The sequence below is a fragment of the Euprymna scolopes genome, chromosome 15 (genome assembly GCF_053919585.1).
Source record: "Euprymna scolopes isolate OS-2025 chromosome 15, ASM5391958v1, whole genome shotgun sequence".
Taxonomy (NCBI): domain Eukaryota; kingdom Metazoa; phylum Mollusca; class Cephalopoda; order Sepiida; family Sepiolidae; genus Euprymna; species Euprymna scolopes.
Genome location: NC_136496.1, coordinates 66,455,288 through 66,468,493, shown reverse-complemented (window position 1 = coordinate 66,468,493; position 13,206 = coordinate 66,455,288). Strand labels below are relative to the sequence as shown.

The window sequence follows — 13,206 nt, the reverse complement described above, 5'->3', positions numbered from 1 at the left end:
TCTACATTTGTTAATTTTATAAAATTATAAATTAAAATGACCACTTGAAGTTTAATATGCAAAAGTCAAGTATCATGGTCCAATTGTGCTCTAAACTGAAACATTCACTTCGAATGCACCCCTGTCTTATAAAAGAATCTACTGTTGATTTTATATGCTGGGCCTTTCTGCTTATGTGATGATAAAACTTCTCAAATGCACTTGTGATGTGAGGCCGTATAAAAATGTTAACTTTGGTCAAAATCGGACTTCGTTCTTTAATCAAATTTTTTCGATTATCGATTTTCCATATTTATCAGATGCATTCCATTGGAAAACCTATGTAAGAACACTCCCAGACATATCAAGTATCTTCGTGTGAAATTAAAAAAAAAAAAATTGGCTCAGCCGTTTCCGTGTCCATAGGGAAGAACTCTCACACACAAAGTTACTTTTATATAATAGTAGAGATAGAGATTATAATATTTTTTTCTCCATAGCTTTTGAGTGCATCGAAAGGGGTGCGGAGGTAACTTCCAAAACAATCCATTATCATAGAAAATTGATGTGTTTATTAAATGAAAGGAGCAGATTGGCGCACCCTTTCCAACCTTGATAGAGTTCAAAACCAGCTCCAAAGCCTAGTAGGTGATATCCCTTTTCTTCTTCCCGTAACCTCTTTCTAACAGAAGAGACGTTGAGAGTCTATCTCTACTTCATCGTTATTTTCAAAGCAAGTGCTCGGCTGAGCTCCAATTTATCGCCCTCCCAGTAAAACTTTTAGAAGCACTCTTCTAGTTACAACCACTATCAACAATTTTCTCCGTTCTCTATCTGTGGCTAAATCTAAACAAAAATTGCATGAACAAAGCTTTTTTCCTAGAACTATCCGCCTGTGTTTGCTTTCCAGCTAACTACAATATGGTTGTCTTTATGCCGGCCGGCGTCCCTGCTAGTTTATATAAATACTTTTGCAGTTCCAGCTAACTACAATATGGCTGTCTTTATGCCGGCGGGCGTCCCTGCTAGTTTATATAAATACTTTTGCAGTTCCAGCTAACTACAATATGGTTGTCTTTATGCCGGCGGGCGTCCCTGCTAGTTTATATAAATACTTTTGCAGTTCCAGCTAACTACAATATGGCTGTCTTTAAGTCCAATGTAAACAAATTCTTGTTGAGCCGATTCCTTAATTAAATTCTACCTAATTTCTATCACTGCCGATCACTACATTGTTGCCTTGCAGACCACTTTACACACATTAACTCTTATCCTCGATTGACCTTCAGACCTTGATAAGTGGTGACTCCCTTGTATATGAAAAAAAAAAAAAAAAAAAAAAAAAAGAAGATAGGCATCTAATGCTTACCAAATTTGTTGGCATAGGATTTTCAAAAGTCTGTTTGAAACATTATGGTAGGTTTTGAAAAAGTTGGTAAAATGTAAATCTATATATTAATATGATAGCGTGTATGTTATTTTGTATGTAACGCTTACATATTTTTTCTTCTGAGTGACTGTCGTTTAATTGTTATGACTTTCCATTTCTTGTAATAAATAATTTTACCAAGAATTCTTCATAATAAGTTTGATTTCGGTTGTAGCTGAAGGAACTTAAATTAATTTTATATATATATATATATATATATATATATATATATATATATATATATATATATATATAATTATTTTTTACTATAATAATTAAATACCTACAGACACTAGTGTTTCATCCTTTCGGGAATCTTCAGTGCAGGGTGTCACGATTACTACCAGTCGAACGATTCGAACCCCGTATCACGAGACATCTCTGGCTCGATTAGCGGAGACCTAATCCATTCGGCTACCATTAACCGCTTGAAATAACGTTGAATTTTAAACAACTTAATGTGAAGTGTTCATTTACGCCAGACAGACAGTGATCTAATCGTTATACGATGATCTACGCATTACGCATATATATATATCACAAGTTTTTGACTTAAGTTTCGATTCAAGTTGATGCACCCAAGTCATACGAATATATATTTTTATTTTTGAAGTCACAACTTTATAATATACAAGAATCTATAGAAAATTGACTCTATAATAATATATACGAAATATGCATAAATTAAATCATATGTAAGTGTATTTTACAACCGGGCTATGCCGGCGGGCGTCCCTGCTAGTTTATATAAATATTTTTTTGGCCTTTTGGCCAAGATCAAAGTGTAGTATCTGTTCTTCAGATGCTGCACTTCATTTTCTTGTTCTCTTTCGGTGGAGGAGAAATCCTTCACGACTGAGACAATTTTTATTTTTGTACCTTTTCTCCACGTTAAAAAACGACCCTGATGTCTAACTCTGTCCCGTGGGGAGGCATAGTAAATAGGTACAATAATATCAGGGCGTCTCCATTTATGCTGAACATCCACAGTATGCCAACATCAATATATTACATATGAAAAAATCCGCTGTGAAACTTCAAGTCCCGGTAAAAAAAAAAAAAAAGAAAAAAAAAAAGAAAAAAAAAAGGAAAAAAAAGTAATACAATAACAGCTTATTAAATTTGTTTTGTTGATTAGATATTTTTGTTTTGTTTTCTGGCAGATTTAGTTTCGCCAGAGCTGCACGTCTTGTTATGTCATGAAAACTGACAGCGGAGATATCAGTTCATGTTCTGAATAATATTTGACAGAAAAAAGATATGAACAGGATACGGACAGGAAGAAATTATAATTCACAATTTAAAAAACTATGGAGATAATAACGGTGACCTATCGAAGTGAGAAAGATAGAATTACTTTTAATAGTTGTACGACATCATTTATTTTAATAGATCTATATCTAGATTTGCTTACTTTTTTTTTTTTTTTTTTTAATCAAAATGACAGGAAAAAACAATCTTTCCGCTTTTCATATGTAATAAAAGCTTTTTTTTTTTTTTTTTTTTTTTTTTTTTTAAATCTTCAACAAAAAGATGTCAACCAGACAGCTCCATTTTCCCCCCTCTTTTTCTCCAAAGTTAATTTGGTCTTTTAACGATATCATTCTCTGGGAAAACAGACTTTTGCAAGAGATTTGATACAAAAGTTTTTATCAGACAAGGACAAGCAGACATTTCAAGGCTGGTTTAGATGAGCTGTGATAGTTGACGTAATTTAAGAGGAAAGAGGACAGGTCACAGGACAGCGCCACCACGATGAGGACAGGTCACAGGACAGCAGCATCACCATGAGAACACAGAACTAGTTACTTAGCTGGTTTTTAGATCATCCAATGTTCATAATGCAATCATAAAATCTTGTGAAAATTTCATCGGTGCTTTCTTCATTGAAAAAAAGAAAGAAAAAAAAAAATGGTTTTGAAAATTTTTTAAACTATATGGAATATAAGAATTTTAGATGATAGTTTGATTTTATAACTAACTAGCATGAGTGCCCGGCGTTGCCTGTGTGTTTGGAGGTGTACGCTGAACAAATAAAAAACCAAAAAAAAAAAAAAGCGGTCAATTTTTTTAAACTTTGACCCCTATTATGATCCCTTACCATTTATTGTTTTGGGTTCAAATCAAGTTATTAAGTTAGATCCATGTCCAAGAAACCTATATCTAAAATTTCATGTGTTTAGACCCAAAATTGTCGGAGGAGTTTGGTAGAGTTCTTAACGGTCAAATCGCCAAATTTCTGGCCGAAATCCTGTCACATTGATTTTTCCAAATCTCAGTACCTTGTATATCAAATTTCGAGTCTGTAGACTTAAAATTGACCGCGTTATTGCGTATGGAAATGTACACTGACACAGACACACACACTTTCACAGATATATAGATAGATTGTGATTCCTTTACTGAATTAATTAATTACTGAAAGAAACAAACAATTTAACTAGTGCAAATATAAATACAACTAAATTAAACTTTTTTGTATACCCTTATAGTGTTATAATGCCGGTTTTTCTAGATCTGAAATGTCATGGCCTAAAAAGGTTCTTTTTCATTTCTAACGCTCCAGAAGATATTTCACTACTGATGCAATTCTCTATCTGTATAAAAGCCAAGTACGTCCAAAGATGGAGTACTGCTGCCACATCTGGGCTGGAGTTTAAAAAAAAAAATAGCCTGTCCTGCTTTGACAAAGTACAAAAATAGACTTTGTGGCTTAGTGGGGGATGCTCTCTTCTCTTCCCTGCAACTTCTCTCCCACAGAAGAGACGTTGCGAGCCTGTCTTTGTTTTATAGTTATTTCCATGGCAAGTGCTCGTCCGAGCTCCAATCTCTGGTTCCCCCCTCGCCAATCCTTCATGATAAACACCCATCTAGCTAAAACCACTGTCAGTAATTTTCCCCACTCTTTATCTGTGCCTAAATCAAAACGTAGATTCCATGAACATAGCTTTTTTTCTGAGAAGTGCACGCCTATGGAATTCTCCTCCATTTGCCTGTTTCCCACCTGCCTACAACTTGGACGTCTTCAAGTCCAACATAAACAAATTCCTGATTCATCGCCCCCTTAAGTAAGACACTTTATCAAATCTCCAATACCAACTATTACTACTATATTATCCCATTGATTATTGTACACAAAATAACCCTTATCCCTGAGTGGCTTCCAGGCCTTGATAAGTGGTGATCCCCGTGTAAAAAAAAAAAAAAAAAATTATTAAAAACAGATTGACTGATTTGTGTCGCCTGATGATTATCTCAGAGGTCATGTGCATAAGATTAAACTACATTCTTAATTCAATTAATGGGGTAGATTGTTCTCATCTGTTGCACCACAGGTTCATGTTGATAAAGTGTTAAGTAATAATCAGTTCAAAGCTTTAGTATTCTAAAGGCTGTAGGTTCAATCTTTAGTGTGGCTGATACAAAGAATATAATTGCAAATTACTTAAAAATTAGTCATGACTAATGGAACATCATTTTGAAAAATATTGTAACTTTATTTAAAAAAAAAAAAATTAAATTACAAATATTAAATATAACTTCAAAAACATTATGAAGTAAATCATAGATATGATTTTTCCAGGTGCAGGAGTTCATTAAGAATGATTAACATAGTTTGTTCCTAGGATTAAGCGTGCTTTCCGTGTGGAAAGTACCTCCCCCCCCCCCAATTTTTTATTATTTTGTTCTAGCTGGGGATGGGGCATCTTACCGGATGCCTGATATCTCAGACATTCCAAGCAAGAGATCTTATCAAGATTCTAACCGTCCTTTTAAATGCAATTGTTTGAATCTCTCTTGCACTTAGTTCACTGGGTATATTTAAAATTATTTTTCACGAGTCCGGTTGATTCTATAATTACGGAAATGATGGAGATCTTCCTAAGATTCCAGTCCTTTCTTTTTTTCTTTCTGATTGATTAGTTTAATTTGACAGAAAAAGATTTGAATTCTGTTTGTCAGTTGCAGTTTCAATTTTAGTAAAGGAACATGTATTTGTATTATTTAGATTCATTAGACTACTGTTCTCATCCTGAGTGTGATTGTCACAATGTTTTGGTCGATGTAACCTCTGACCTTCAGGTGTATCTTGTCAAACTCGGGAACTTTTCTGTTGAACTCGCGAATTTGGACGGATTTTCTTTTAGTTCGCAAGGATTCATGGTGCAGTGGTTAGAATACTTGGAAAAATCAATTGTAAAAAGTGATATTATCCTGAAGGTTGAAGGTTCAATCCTTAGTGTGGGCGACTGAAAAATACAATTGCGAATTACTTAAGACCTCTATCCAGTTATGGCTGACGGAACAAAAGCATGCTACCCCTGTGGAGTAAATAAAGGGTTCCACTCGATATTCCGTCCAAATTCCCGAGTTCGACTAACACATTCCCGAGTTCGACAAGATACACCTGAAGAAGGTCAGAGGTTACATCGACCGAAACATTGTGAAAATAATACTCAAGATGAGAACTGTAGTCCGATGAATACAAATAATACGAATAACCAATCCTCATTTCAAAAATTCAGAAACGTCAAGGAATATGCAATGTAATATTTTGGTAAATAGGGTTGTTTAGACACCTGTTGGTTCCTCTGGCATACCTATACACACAAGCACATCGATATTTCTCTTGAACCATGAGCTTATTTATTCGTGTCAGCAGCGTATCCCTACAATTCCAACACTTAGATCGCACCTGACATGCCTGTATATACATCATCACAGACATTTCTCAAGGCGTACGTTTATCTCTACAATGACAACATTCTGGTAGGATTGTACATGTCTATTCCAACCACCATACAGACATTTTTCTTGAGCACCCTTTAGCTAAATAAATACAAATATCCATAGCCAAGATAAATAAAATCGTTCTTGCCTTTCTTATATATCAGCTTATCCAAGAGAAGGATCAAGCGAATAGCAACTCTGACCCACCAGAAGAAAAGCAGAATATATGCATAGAGTTTCTCCCATGGAAGGGATATTTAATACTATCAGTATTTTTTTAATGACATATGCCATAAAACTTATTTGCATGAATTATTCCTTGTGTTACTTGAAAAATGTAAACTTCAAATGTTTGCCATGCAAAAATATGAGAGTTGGCAGTCGGCTATCATGCAGAGGTTGGAGATAGAGTTTATTTCTTTTCTTTTTTCGAGTTGAGTTTCAAATCTTAACTTTTTAAAATGTATTTCTAAAAAAAAAAGAAAAGAAAAAGAAAAAACAAAACAAAAAAAAACATTTTATTCATTATTTTTATCAGCTAATTGATAGCAAGCTCAGCCAATGCAATTCAACTCTGCACATGTTCCCAACTATCAGCAGAAATGCATAATTTCTTATTGCTTGACTATATATTTTAATATAATTGTCCTAACACTATTTATTTTAATCGTTATTGTTTAATTGTTCGGATACTTTAGACTACTGTTCTTACCGTGAGTGTTATTTTCACAATGTTTCAATCGATGTAACCTACGACCTAAGAGTATCTTGTCGAACTCGAGAATATTTCTGTTCAAACTCGGCAATCTGTACAGAATTTCAAACGGAGCTCTTTATTTAATCCACTGGTATAACATGTTCTTGTTCCATCAGCCATGACTGAGTAAAAATTCTAAGTAATTTGCAACTGTATTTTTAAATGTCACCCGTACCGACAGAAGAGTATAATTTATAATACAATGGCCCATGGCATAGTGGATAAAGTACTTGTTAAAATTCAGTTGTAAGTTAAACTCTTCTGAATATTGAAGGTTCAATTCTCAGTGTGGGCGACACTCAAAAATACAATTGCAAATTACTTAGGACTACCACCCAGTTATAGCTGACAGAACGAGAGCAAGCTACCCTGTGAATTAAATAAAGAGTTCGGTTTAATATTCTGTACAGATTCTTAAGTTCGACAAAAAGATTCCCAAGTTGTACAAGATACACCTAAAGAAGGTCAGAGGTTACATCAACTGAAACGTGAAAATAACACTGAAGATGAGAACTGTAGTCGAAAGAATCGAAATAATACAAATAATCAACCCTCATCTCAAAAATACAGAAACATAATATTTATTTTAAACCAGTGGAATCTGTGTGCCGATGCTGATCAGGAAAATAGAGAAAAACAAGAATTGCAATCCTCAGAAGTAAATGGATTGGAAAAACCTTTTTACATGTTATAAAAAATATTTGCAAAAAATTAGGTTCAGTGACTTGTTAATTCAGTGACTTGTTTGTTTGCCGTGGTGTGTGTGTGTGTGTGTGTGTGTGTGTGCGTGTTTTGGTGGAGGAACATGTTTTAAATTTATAATGTAGAACAGGATTATAACTCCCAGAAGTAAATCGATTGAAAAAAAAAAGGCTTGAATTCATTGAAGCTCTGACATCTAGCAACTAACTTGGTAAACACAAGCAAGATTATTAACAATCCCACCAACAATAACCCCGAGCTCGTTTTTGATGACCATGTGTCTAACACATGTGGATATGTTTCCAAAGTACAGCTTCCATGATTTTTAACATTTTTTCATACTCAGAATTGCTGAAGCATAGAAAAAACTGCCTGCATCAGTTGTTGGCTGCTGAGACACTGCATTTTTTAAAAACTTTCATGCTTTCAGAGATTTGCCAAAATTACACCTAATCCTCCTTCCATGCCCATGCATATGTTATATAATGAAACCCTACGCCAGTAGGTAGAGATTATGTTAACTAGTATGACTTTCAAGAACGTGTCATTAAGTGCATATCTGAACAGCTTGGCAGCGAACAGAAATAAACTCGGTGCACTCAGTGAATAAGATGATCGGGATCAAGGGTTAGATTCCTACACAAAACACACTAGAAGGAGGTGTCAGTAATTATATAAGAAATGATTATGTGTCTGAGGATTAAGACAGTTTTGGGGGGCAGCTTGCAGCAAAGAAGCGGCCATACTAGACAGGTCTAACAATGTAGGGATCTAAATGAATTTCTTCAAGATTATCCATTTGTTAACCATTTTTTTTTATGCTAAATAAGAAAATAAAATAAGGAATTTCTTTTATAAGGAATTAATTTTGCTCTCTCCCCTTATGAACGAACTTCTCTCTCCAATAAAACCTTTTAAACTGCCAACAAGTCTCCTTGTTATATATTATTATTATTATTTTTAAAAAATTTTTTTGGAATTCTTTGAGATGAGGCTTCATAATTTGTGTATTCATTTTTTTTAAATTTTTTTTTTACATACTGTTATCGTCATCTTCAAAGTTGTTTCATCACGTTTTGGCCAACTCATCCTCTGGTCTTCTTCAGGTGGTTCAACTATGGAAGGCAGTAATTACTGGGGATATAGTTACAAGCCTCACTATTCCTATTTCATCGTGATTAACTACCTGAAGAAGACCAGAGGATGCGTTGGCCAAACGTGGTGATAAAACAAAAAGTAATAAAAAGATTCCTTGTGTTTCCATATATGAGTTTTGTTCATCTTGAGTTAAGCAGTTGATCACGGCCCCTAGATGATGCAACAATGCAAAAACCACATGGACAAAGCAAAATTCAAAGAAAGAAAACGAGACCATATGTAAAAGAAAAGACTTATTTAATTGAATCGTTTCTTGATCGCTCACTAGCGATAACCAACAAGTTCAGCAAGTCTGTGTTTGTTGAAAACATAGAAGTATGCATTTGTGTGAAAAGATAATGTGTTTCCTAACATTTGTTCGTTAACACCTGCTGAGCACTGTAAACAATGATTTCATTATTTAATTCGGTTTGGATTAAGAAAGATTACTGAACTTCACTTAGCACCACTGTTAGATCTTATAATCTCTGGCCCAATAATATAACCATCAACTTATCAAGGAGAAAAGAAATCTTATATTATAAACAACCTTTATAAAACTTTATCAAAGAATGAAGGGAATAAGATATGCATAATCACTTGAAAAAAAAAAAAAAATATTAAGCAAATAAACTTATAATCAAATCATTATTCTGCATATAGTCTTCTTACATGACACTAAATAAATACAGATTTTTTTTTTCTGATATTTAACAAAAGGTTATATTTATTTATACCTCCATGGGTAACTGAATAACAAAAACAAAGCTATACAAAATCAGATAAAAACACAACCCCATTATAACATTAAAAAAAGAAACCATATTTAGATTCTTTTATATATCTGATCCGGAAGTTCCCAATAACTGAACACGCGTTACACTAGGTCGTAAGCTTCTTACAAAAGTCAACAATCAAATATTATTGGATGCCTTAAAATGCATTAAGGATTTCAATAGACTTCGTGGCCTGGTGGGAGATGTCCTTTTCTCTTTGCTGCAACCTCTATCTCACAGAAGAGATGTTGCAAGTTTGTCTTTGCTTTATCGTTATTTTCATGGAAAGTGTTCAACTGAGCTTCAATCTATAGTCCCCCCTCGCCAAACTTTCACAAGAAACACTAGACTAGCTGAAAACATTATCAATAATTTTCCCCACTCTTTATCTGTACCTAAACCTAAACATAGATTCCATGATCAAAGCTTCTTTCTTAGAACTGCACGCCTGTGGAATTGTCTTCCGTTTTCCTGCTTTCCAGCTGTTTATAATATGGTTGTCTTCAAGTCCAACGTGAACAAGTTTCTGATGAGCCATTCCACTTAAGTTAACAAATTTACCGAACTTCCATTACTATCGGTTACTATATTGTCCTTTTGACTACACTACACTCTTTAACCCTTATCCTTGAGTGGCCCATCGGCCTTGATAAGTGGTGACGCCTATGTAAAAAAAAAAAAAAGTAAAATTTCCCATCAAACAAAATTTAAGTAAAATGTGGATCCATATTTAAATAATAAAAACAAATTAATTTTAAAATTTCAATAAAAAAGAAAAATGAAATAAAAAATTCAAGTAACTCATTCATTTATAGAAACAATTACTTTCCAAATGTACAAATAGTTAATGTTATCTGATACCACCAAATACAAAAAAAGTGCTTGTGTAGATTGATCTTTTAACCCAATACATTTTAAATGAAAACATTATGTATTTATGTGTCATGTCAGACTTGGTATAGATTCCATAAATTACAAAAACTCATCCATCTGTTTAAAAATGGCAGACCCTTCATTTAAGTCAATTTAAGCCAGGGGAGATAAGTCAGTTTGTTATATTGCATTAGTTGTACAACTGTTCCATATTAAAACGATAAAACTCGATAATTCGATAAATTCTATTTTTACTTGTAATTTTTGTTTCAACTGGATCATTTGTGGTAATTTTTGGAATTTATGCTAATTTTATATGACACGTTTGTAATGTTGTCATCAGCAATTATTTAATTGTAGTTTCAGTTTTCATCCACCATCAGATGTGTCATTGGTATCAAACAAGATGAGACCGAAAGAGAATTATCTATTCATATTTATTCCTTAATATCTACACATATTTGCCCATTAATATCTACCCATATTTATCCACCCACATTTATTCATATTTATTTATTTATTCACAATTATCTACCAATAAATATCTACTCACATTTCAAACTCCTTGGCCTAATAGTCACAGATAATATCAATTGGAATACATAGATAGAAAATACTGCCCAGTCTGCTGTAAAGAAAATAGGCTACTCCTGCCAGTATCATAATATATCTCTACAAGGCCACCATTCGCCCATGCACAAAGTATTGTTACCACATATAGTCTGATGCATAAACTACTAGTCTTTCCCTCTTGGACAGAGTGCAAAAAAAAAAAAAAAAAAAAAGAGTATTTTAATAGGTCTGGCACCGGCTACCAATCTCCAGCCCCTATTGTACAGTCACAATGTTGCATCCTTGTGCTTGTTTTACAAGTACTTCCGAGTGTTCTGACGAATTTACTGCACTTGTGATTTCTCAACATAGACAACTTCAAACAACCCAACTAGCAGCCAAAATCCTATCCCTTCACTTTAGATGTCGAAAAACCTTATACTCTAATTGCTTCTTTCCATCAGGCTGCATACATTGGGAATTTCCTCCTGACTGTACCAAGATGCAAGAATTTAAATGTAATGTGAACAACTCCCCACTTAGCCCCCCCCCCTATAAATCAAGCCCCTATTCACAGTTATGTCTCAGTGGGAATATACCTTTTTTGGAGTGAATAAGGGGAAAATTTTCAAACATTGTAGACAGAAAACAACACTTGAAGGTGGTATTTATTTCTCTCCCACATTGAGAAATGTGACACAAGGGTCGGAAAGTGGGATTGAAAAATCAGCGCTCCTGCGGAGGCATTTCCAGATAGAGGCGCCTCAGATGATTAGCAATAAACTAATCCCTTCTCAAAGAGAGAAGGCTGGAAGGGTGGACCTCTTAGAACTGCACAGGGCCAGCTTTATACCGCAATCAACAGGAAAAAGGTCATTATAAAAACGGACTGCTGAATTTGGTGTTGCGGTAAAAACCCTAGCGGCATCAAGGTGCAAAGCTGCACTTTATAGTTTCCAAAAACTTGACTGAATGAAATATTGGCTTGTCTAGATTGCATGTATCATTTCTTAATGGCGTCAGATTGTAAAGATAAAAAAGAAAACGATAAATAAATATGAAAATAATCCTCATCTACAAGCAAAACAAAATCTAGGGTCAATGAAAATGATCCAAACATGTTACAAAAATTTGATTTCATTACAACAATGGTAATATTAAACTTTTAGAGAGTCTCTGAAATATATCTAACCAAAATGCATGACCCCGAATCTTAATTTTATTAGCAAAATCCTAACGAGAATACCTATCACATGTTGGGTCAGCCATTAAACTCTGGTAAGATTGTTTGAATCAGAAAAAAGTGAGTTTGCAAAGTCAGTTAAATAATAAATAAAATAAAATAAAATCCGAAATTACCCTTTTTCTGTTCGTTAACTCTTCCTCTCTCTTTTCCCATGGAGCCACCAGCTGAATAATATTACTATTTCTTTTTTTTTTTTTGCTGTCTCTCTTCCTCAATTTAGAAAGAGAGGAAGGAGGTTAAAAGTAGCAGTGACTTTGCCTGGTTATAAACTACCCATTGAACATGCCGCCTATAAATCTGGAGTGGATAAATAAATAAACATGCACACACACACACACACACACACACACACACACACACACACACACAATAAGGGGGTAACCCCCCTCTCTCCCTCTATTATAAAATCTATATATCTATAAAAGTGAGAATGTGTGTGAGGATACTATATACTCAAATTTTTTATCTACAGACTCGAAATTTGGTATATAGGATATTTAGTGGAAAACTTTTTACTCCGGTTTTCATCCTAAAAAAAAGGGGCTGTTAAGGGGGTAAAAATTGAAAAATTGTTACTTGGAGGTCATTGAACTTTTATCTGTTTTTCAACTGTTTCCCGACTGCGCATATGCGGTCATGAAACATGACAGCTTCTTTATGTTAAGAATAAGTAGGTTTGAAAATCGTACTTGAATCACTATTTTTGATTTTGGTTTCGATCTCAGCTTGAGTATTTTTTTTTTTTTTACTTGCAAGAAGTGAACTGATTAAATAAAAACATAATACTTGCCTGCACATGTTTCAGTTTCTGTATGAATTAAAACATAATATTTATGCATATTTTACGACTGGGTAATGTTGGGCGACCTGCTAGTAATATATATATATATATATATATATATATATATATATAAGTGACCTTGTGAAAATAACACACAAGATGAAAACAATAGCTGTTTAATTGGTAGAAATTATTGCTAGAAAATTAAATTATAATAAATTGAAATAAATCATTAAAAAAATG

The 13,206-nt window shown here is 33.8% G+C and overlaps 1 protein-coding gene and 1 pseudogene across 11 annotated transcripts in view; one reads left to right on the top strand and one right to left on the bottom strand.

Moving 5' to 3' along the window:
* Positions 1-13,206, bottom strand: part of LOC145293856 (glycerol kinase 5-like) — a 420,415-nt gene that overhangs the window by 153,676 nt on the left and 253,533 nt on the right. The gene's annotated exons all lie outside the window — the stretch shown is intronic.
* Positions 2,160-2,292, top strand: LOC145294350 (U2 spliceosomal RNA; annotated as a pseudogene).